The sequence below is a fragment of the Alligator mississippiensis genome, chromosome 4, assembly GCF_030867095.1.
Source record: "Alligator mississippiensis isolate rAllMis1 chromosome 4, rAllMis1, whole genome shotgun sequence".
In the NCBI taxonomy this organism is placed as follows: domain Eukaryota; kingdom Metazoa; phylum Chordata; order Crocodylia; family Alligatoridae; genus Alligator; species Alligator mississippiensis.
In genome coordinates, this window is record NC_081827.1 from 99,226,159 (window position 1) to 99,234,966 (window position 8,808).

The following is an 8,808-nucleotide window of genomic DNA, read 5'->3' on the forward strand; positions in this document are numbered from 1 at the left end:
AGTGGATCTCAATACAACGGCAAACTTCAAGCCATAACACGCACATCTTCAAAAAGACTTCTTTAATGTAGTTGTTCTGCTTTATAGCATATCTAGCTCCCCCCCCCCATAAAATAGCTTTTTAAGCACTGCTAAAATAGCCTGCAGAATCTGCATAATTTGGTTGTCTATCTTAATTATGACTTAGTCACTGTGAAGTGGATGTTACTGGCCACTACTTTTGTAATCAAAATTGAAAGAATATGGTATCTATCTTTCCTTTCATGAATTGTTCTGTGGGCAGGCAACCAAAAGAGAAGAATATGGGACCTTACGCAGTCTGTCGATAAGATGAATAATAACACCAATGGGTGTGTCCACACATGCACATGCGCTTGCAGCAGCTCAAATAGAAGCGGTGCAAATTTGAGCTGGGGCTTTTTGCCTCAGCGCACCTGCTTGGACATGCACTTTATTGTGGAGCAAATTGTGCCACTTGGGGCACAATAACCCTGCCTGGCTCCTCCCGGATCTGCCGCCAGGGGGAGCTAGAGCCCGGGGCCAGCACCTGTGCTGTCCCCAGCCCTATAAAAAGCTTCCCTGTCCTGGCCCCATCCGTACAAAAAGCTGCCCTGGCAAGCAGCTCAGGGCTACTCACTCTCTGGAGCTTCTGGGGCCCAGCCACTTGGTACTTGGGGACACTACCCCTTATGCCAGCTGGACTGCTGCAGCAGCATCCCAAATCCATTTAAAAAAATACCCCAAAATCCATGTTTTTCCACAATTAAAACAAAAGACCACTCTATATGCACACACATATATATATTGAGAGAGAGAGAGAGAGAGAGAGAGAGAGAGGGAGAGCAATCAGTTGGGCAATGCTTTACTGGTATATTTACAATGTTAAAGCAATGTGGAAGCCTACCAGTGTCTCTATCATCATGATAAAATAAATTCTAAATACCTATATGTGTTGATGTGTACTTTTGATTTTCTTTGCCCATGATGGGTATGTGATGGGGGGGATGTGGTGTTTGCAGGAAGTGGGTGGGTGTGTGTGGACAGGTGTGGGTTGGTGTGTGAGTAGGTGTGGGGTGATTGCTGGGGGGACTGTGGGTGTGGGGGACCTTGTGAGGGGGCTGCTCAGGAGGGGTGGGTCCCCTGGCCCCCACAGGGTGCAGCCCCCCCCCACAGCACATAGAATGCACCCCCTCACAGGGCCCCAGATCCCCCCTGGAGGGCCACAGCTCCTATCCCCCACAGGGCCCCAGCCCCACCCTGCCCAGGGTCCCAGGCACCCTGGAGGACCACAGCCCCCCTGCCCAGGGTCCCAGCTCCCCCTTGGAGGGCCACAGCCCCCCTGCCCAGGGCCCTAGGCACCCTGGAGGGCCCCAGTACCCCTGCCCAGGGCCCATAACTTACCTTTAGCAGCAGTAGCGAGAGTGAGGCACTCTGAGCCATGGTGGCAGGACACAGCACAGCACGTGGGGACCATGTGCCAGGCCCAGCTGGGTCCTGGGGCCTCTCTGGCACCCGGCACAGCATGTGGGGACCGCATGCTAGGCCCAGCCGGGTCCTGGGGCCTCTCTGCCGCCCGGTCAGACTGGACCATGGTGGCAGGACCCGATGCGGTATGCAGTGACCGCATGCTGGGCCCAGCTGGGTCCTGCCGCCCTTGGGGCTCCTCTACCGCCCAGCTAGGCCAGGCTCATGGTGGCAGGACCTGGCATGGTACATGCGGACTACGTGGTGGGCCCAGCCGAGTCCTGTTGCCCTCGGGGCCCCTTGGCGACAGGACTGGCGCGGTGTGCAGGGACCGTGCGCCGCACCCAGATGGGTCCTGCTGGCCCTGGGGCTGCTCCTGCTGCCCAGCCAGCCCAGAGTGTCTCTTTTGGAGGACTGACTCCCTGGCACAGTCTGGGACCATGCCTTGCTCCGCTCTTCTGCGGAGTGGTTTTTTGGTCTAATTTTCTCCCTGTGCTGCAAACTTGGGAACCTTTTTTCATTCCTGCACGTGCCTCTTGTCCCACCTCAAAGGGGTTTGAGATGGGGAAAGAGGCATGTGCGTGCTCATCTGGACGTGCCCAATGAGACCAACTTAAATAGTGTCCTTTCTTCTGCTCAAGCAGCACCTGTGAATTATATGGCTTAAGAAAAATAATGTGATGACTTTACTCTAAAATTACAAGAGATGTGGTATATATGAAGTTCCTTGCCTAAGGACTGGGGAGTAGTCAACAATTCTTACTCCCTGAAACGAATTAATGCAAATGGTGACTTCCTCCGAGAAGAACTACTCATGAGAATAAAGGCTACTTGAAGGGGGGAGAGAGGGGCAGATCTGTAGGATCAGGTACTTCACTATCATAAGCTCACATGAAAAGCAAGCAACATATGAATTTATTCCTGTCTATAAATGTGACCGAAACTCTGCTGCACGCTGATGTCATCTTGTGGCAAGAATTCATCAGCAGTCATTCCAAGCACCAATGTAAGTGCCCTTTCAATAACTGTAACATCAGCAATGTGACATTTGTTGAACTCAATTTTAGACAACTGTTAATGTGTGTGTGTTGGGTGGGGGGGTGGTGGTAAAAGTGAATAAATGATACTAACAGTGTCATATCCAGATAACTTCTATTGTTCATCCCTTATTTATAGGGAAACTGTCAGGCAATTTGGGCCTAAAATACAGTCTTTTATTTTAGTACTGATTTATTGATTTATTTTTTTAAATGTTCACAGAAGATCTTTTAAACATGTCTGTGGAAACACTGTTTGTTCAAATATAAATGTTAATCTAAAATGTAACTATTCTATGCTATGAATGCTTTGGATGACTAAAAATTGATTTTTTTTAATGAGTCAGTTCTGTTCTTGCGTCAAACTCTACTTTTTTTTTGTTTTGCTTCTGTCTCAGCCTGGACAGTAACATCAGTTATTCTTGTGCAGGCCGGGAGCGATCCGGGTCCTTTTTCGCGCCGTGTGGGCTGTGGCTAGCAGCCCGGGCATGCTGGGTCGGAGAAAACAGGCGGCACGCTAGAATTAGGCACAGACGCGTAATGGTTGATTCAAGATTGTTTACTTACACCAAAGATGGATGCAGTGTAGGCTGGACAGTTTCCCAGGCACAGCTCCGCTTAAATCCTCGTTTGAGGACTCAGACAATATTCGGATCTCTCCCACGGAGTTGTCGAGGCTCCGTGGATCCTTTTGTGCGCAGGGAAGAGGGATACATCGAGGATTGCGCTCGGTGACAGGGAGAGGCTAGAGGCTGACCCCTGTTGCCTGCTTGAAATGCGCTGGGTCCAATAGGCTCCGCAGCACTTAGAGATCTTCACACAGTGTGAAGTCTCCTCCTCCTGGTGTTTGTGGAGTCCTCCAACTTGGGCGGAAACCACTCAAGCTTTTTATACGGCTAGCAAGCCAAGCACTAGTCGCCACGTGTGAATAATTTAACGCAAGCCAATAATGGGGCTCGAATTATAATACAAATGGCGGGAACTCTTTGCAAAGTGCATTTCTGTGCTGCAAAGAAGAAATGCACACTGCAAAGAAAGCTACAAATTGGCGGGCAAATAATTCAGTGGTGCCAAAGCACACACAAAACAAAAATCACACCCTTGGGTTGTGACAATTCTCAGGATTTTATTGCTTCAATTATTTGGCTCTGAGCACTGCAAATGCACAGGATTAAAAATGGGGAAAGAGGTGTTGCAATTCAAAAAGGTTTTGACAGTTTTTTTGTCTGGGTCCCTCAAAGCTTGTTTATATCAAAGCTAAGCCTTATCCCAAATGTAGATTGCTACTGTGCCTTCTAGCATTCTCTGTCAAATGCAGTTAAAAAACTGCAGCTCAGTACACATTCTTGAGAAAGGGAATAACTTGAAATAAATACAAAATGGAAAAGTCTTATTTCACAACACAGTTAAAAACATTAATGAAAGTAAATGATGCTGTTAGCAGTAAGAAACTTTAAAAATGCCTATTGAATACTTAAGACAAGGAACTGCAAACTCAAGAGACCATACAATTTGTGCAAAGCATTTGAATGAGCAAGTAGCTGTAACATATGCAAAAACTATTTTGGTAGTAAATGGTAATGTATTCAAATGAAATAGATCAGATGCACTGCATCTAAATAAAAGCTGACTGTACAATCTAACTCACTATGTGTATTAAGTTGCTCTTGATATTGAATTTTTCCCTAATATTTTACATTTTTATACCAGAGTTCATTTCATTTCCTAAATCCCCCCCAACCACACACATACACATCCTAGACGTACAGTCACAAAAGGGTAGTAATCAAGCAGTGCACTACACAACAGTAGGAGGAAAGATATAAAAGTGTCTCAGGAGACTCTTCTAGTCTAGAGGCCTACAAATAAAACCATGGGACCCTAACTGAGGAAATATCAGGTTTTGTTGAATCCATCCTAAAACCGCTTGTCACCCACAGAGCAAGTTTTGTCCAAGACACCACAGACTTGCTACGGAAACTTAAAAACATAGACCACCTTCCCAGCAATACACTCCTAGCCACCATGGACGTTACCAGCCTATACACCAACATCCCACACCAGGATGGCATCCATGCCTGCCTTACATATCTACAGGAACAAGATTACAACCCAGAATACAGACCCAAAGATATCACTGAGTTTATACACTTCACCCTCACACACAACAATTTCACTTTTAATAATCAACACTTCCTCCAGATGATGGGAACAGCTATGGGCACTAAAATGGCCCCACAGTATGCCAACCTTTTATGAGCCACCTGGAAGAAGACTTCCTCAAGAACTGCACCGTCAAACCCTTGCTGTATGTACGATATATCGATGACATCTTCATCATTTGGAGTGAGAACCTGGAATCTCTGATTGAGTTCCACCAGAAATTCAACAGTCACCATCCCTCCATCCGATTTTCTTTAGAATACTCCAGCACCAACATCCCCTTTTTAGACACAAGGATCAGTATCCAGAAGGGTAGAATACAGACCACAGTATACAAGAAACCCACAGACCAACATACATATCTGCACAGAACCAGCAATCACCCGAAACACACCAAAAAAGCTGTGATATACAGCCAAGCCCTCAGATACCACCGCATCTGTACTGAAGAGAACACCCGGGATTGCCACCTCACCAATCTTAAAAAGGCTTTCACCCAGCAAGGACACTCCTCCAGAGAGGTAGATCGCACGTTTGAAAGAGCCACCTGGATACCACGTGAAGAACTGCTGCAGTACAGAAGAAAAACACCCACAAATCGTACACCGCTGGTTATGACCTATCACCCATCCCTTGAACCTGTACAGAAAATCCTCAAAAAATTGCAACCCATATTAGAAAAAGACCCTATTCTTAAAAAGATCTTCCCAGAGCCACCCATCCTAGCCTTCAGACAAGCACCGAACCTCGCCAACCTCATCACCAGAAGCAAACTTCTTCAACCCCAGAATACACCAAAAGGATCCAGACCGTGCCATGACAAGAAATGCAAAACCTGCCCCCACATCTCCACCACCTCCACTATTACTACACCCCACAACAGAGCCATCAGCATCCCAGGATCTTACAGCTGCACCTCCAGGAATGTAGTATACCTCATCCAATGCACCAAATGCCCTGATGGAAGATATGTCGGAGAGACCAGACAACAACTGCGCACCAGAATGAACGCACACCGGAAATCCATCAAAGACAGAAACACCCAATTACCGGTGGGGGCACATTTCTCACAGGAGGGCCACTCTCTCTCCAATCTCTCAGTCCTGATCCTCAAGGGAAATTTACACAACACTTCCCAGAGACAAGCCTATGAGCTCCATTTCATCAACCTGCTGGATACTAGAGATCAGGGACTAAACATAGACATTGGATTTTTGATACATTACAATCTGCCTGGCAACTGACTCCCCAGCCCAGCCCAGCCCAGCCTAGCCCAGCCCAGCCCAGCCCAGCCCCTGGCTTGGTTACTTTTCATTCCATCCAGGAAGAGCACGCAGCAACTGCTGCAGCTTCCTTAGCCTGACGAAGGGTTTTTGAACCCGAAAGCTTGCTTAATAACTATTCTCCAACCATTTGGGTTGGTCTAATAAAAGATATAAAATTCACCCAAGGAACCTGCCTATATCCTTAGACCAACACGGCTACAACCTAAACCCCTACAAGTAAAATGCACATTTATGTTCTGTGACAGCATGCAAAAATATACAGGAATTTAACTCCCCAACTTACCTGATAGCTGTACTCCCATCTGCATGTACCTTGCAATGATTTTCTTGTAATGATTTCCATTCCTTTGTGTACTTTACAAAGGAAATAAGTGTCATCGTCCCCATTTTCCAGGTGAGGAAACCTATGCAGGCAGGTGAAATTAATGACTCAAGGTCACACAGTTATCTCCTATAGGAGCTTATACTAAATGAGTGATGTATCTGAGTGCCTCCCACCAGTGCCTGCTATTATCTGTTGGGTGGTTTCCCTTTTCTTCTCCTTGTAGGAGAAGTGTGTGCTGTACAGTGTTTAACTTGGAAGGATCCATAAGACTGCTATGCATTGGAGAATGCTAGGTCCAAGTATTGCACCTTCCTCTGTGAGTGGAGAGCAGTAAGTTTTCTGTGATAACCCTTGGTTCCTGGAGGAGTTTACTCTATGGGTTTGGACCAGACCCTGAGAGAACTCAGTCTTGTGCACAGATGAGCTTCACATCTGCTATCAAACTCCATTGTACTGGTGGAACAAAGTTGTGAACCGTGGTCTTTTGGACTATAGTTTTCATCACACTTTAGGTATCCTGGTTTCAGAGCTTATATTCAACATGTTGATTTGATTTAGGCCCTTGAACTTGAGTATATGTTCTATGGAAAGCCAGAACAGAAGATGGAGGACAAAACTGCTTATGGCTGAGATGCACTGCTGTTTCCTGTACCAGCTTGTATTTCCCAAGAGCTGCAGCTTCACTGGGCACATCCCAGTACATCCTTACAGGGCTGTAGTCCAACTGAGAAGTAACAAAGGTGTGACTAAAGCCAGGTTCCAGTCAGCCAGGATGAAACTGTCACCAAAAGGAGAGGTTAGAAAGCATTAAGCATACATGCTGCTCAGTGACAAAGCTGGGAAGAAAGCCCAGGCTTCCTGGCTCCTACATTGGTGCATTATCTACTGGAGCACAATGTAATGGCTCTATCTCTTTCTCTCTCTCTCTTTTTAAACTCTCCCTGCATTAAGTTGCACAATGCTGGGAAATGCTGGTGGGGAGCTTGAAGCTAGAAAGAGATCTCCTGAGGGAGAGGGTGAGAGCAGGAAGATGCACCTTATTCTGTTCTGCACGTTTTTGTCACCTTGCGGCTCCTTCACTCCTTTATCTGGTGTTGGAGAACTACATGCTTCATTGTTCCCTGCTTCTCAGGCTGCTCCACACAAGGGACACCTGATGAAGAGAAGTTGGGGTCACAATGGCTTATGCTTTCTCTATATTTAGTCAGTCTGTAAAAATATGTATCTGCCCTGCCTTCTGACTGACTTCCGTGTAACATGGCTAGCTACCTCTCTCCACACAACAGGGGCCACACATGGGGTGGGGGGGGGGGGGTGGCGGCTATACAAAAGGGGCATCTGATTAAGTGAATTTAGGCCAATGAAGGCTTATGCTCTCTCTATATTTAGTCAGTCCATAATGATGGGGGCTGAGGTGGCATGGGTGTTAAGATGCATGGTTGACAGCCCAGAGACTGCAAGTTTGAGGCCAGAAGCCCTCACAGTACAGCCATATCAGATTCCAGCAAATCTGTGAATTCTGCTAAATACCTTGTTACAAGGACATGAAAACAGAAGGAAAGGAAGTCCATAAAGAAGCATATCTGCCCTGCCTTCTGACTGACTTCAGCCTAATGTGGCTAGCTACCCCTCTCCAGGCACCAGGGGTGTATATGTGTGTGCAGCCACACACAAGAGGCACTTGATAAAGTGAACTTGGGGTGATGAAGGCTTGTGCTCTCTCTATATTTAGTCTGTAAAGATGAGTATTTGCCCTGACTTCCACCTACCTCTCGCCACATACTAGGGGGCACCGCACTGGGACTGGCTACACACGAGGAGCATCTGATAAACTGAACTTGGGGTCACTAAGGCTTGTTTTCTCTCAATACTTAGTCTGTAAAGATGTTATCTGCTCTGCCTTCTGACTGACTTCATTCTGACATGGTTTGCTACCTCTCTGCACACACCAGAGTTGTGTGGGTGAGTGTGTAACCACACACAAGGGCCATCTGATAAAGTAAACTTGGGATCATGAAGGCTTGTTCTCTCTATATATTTAGGCAGTCTGTAAAGATATTATCTGCCTGGCCTTCTGACTTCAGCCTAACATGGCTAACTACCTCTCCACACACAGGTATGTTTTTTGTGTGCGTAGCCACACAAGAAGGGCATCTAATGAAGTAAACTTGGTGTTAACAAGGCTTGTTGTCTCTCTAGATTTAGTCAGTCTGTAAAGATGTTATCTACCCTGCCTTCTGACTTCAGCCTAACATGGTTAGCTACCTCTCTGCACACAGCGGGGGGGGGGGGGGTGTGGGCGCGCGTGCGCACCCACACCCACACACACACCCCCATCTGAAAAAGTAACCTTGGCATCACACAGGCTTGTGCTCCCTCTATATTTAGTCAGTCTGACATCAGCCTAACATGCCTAGCTAGCTCTCTGCACACACCAGGGGGTCTGTGTGTGGCCACACACGAAAGGCATCTGATGAAGTAAACTTGGGGTCAGGAAGGCCTGTGGTCTCTATATTTAGTCACTCTGTAAGAA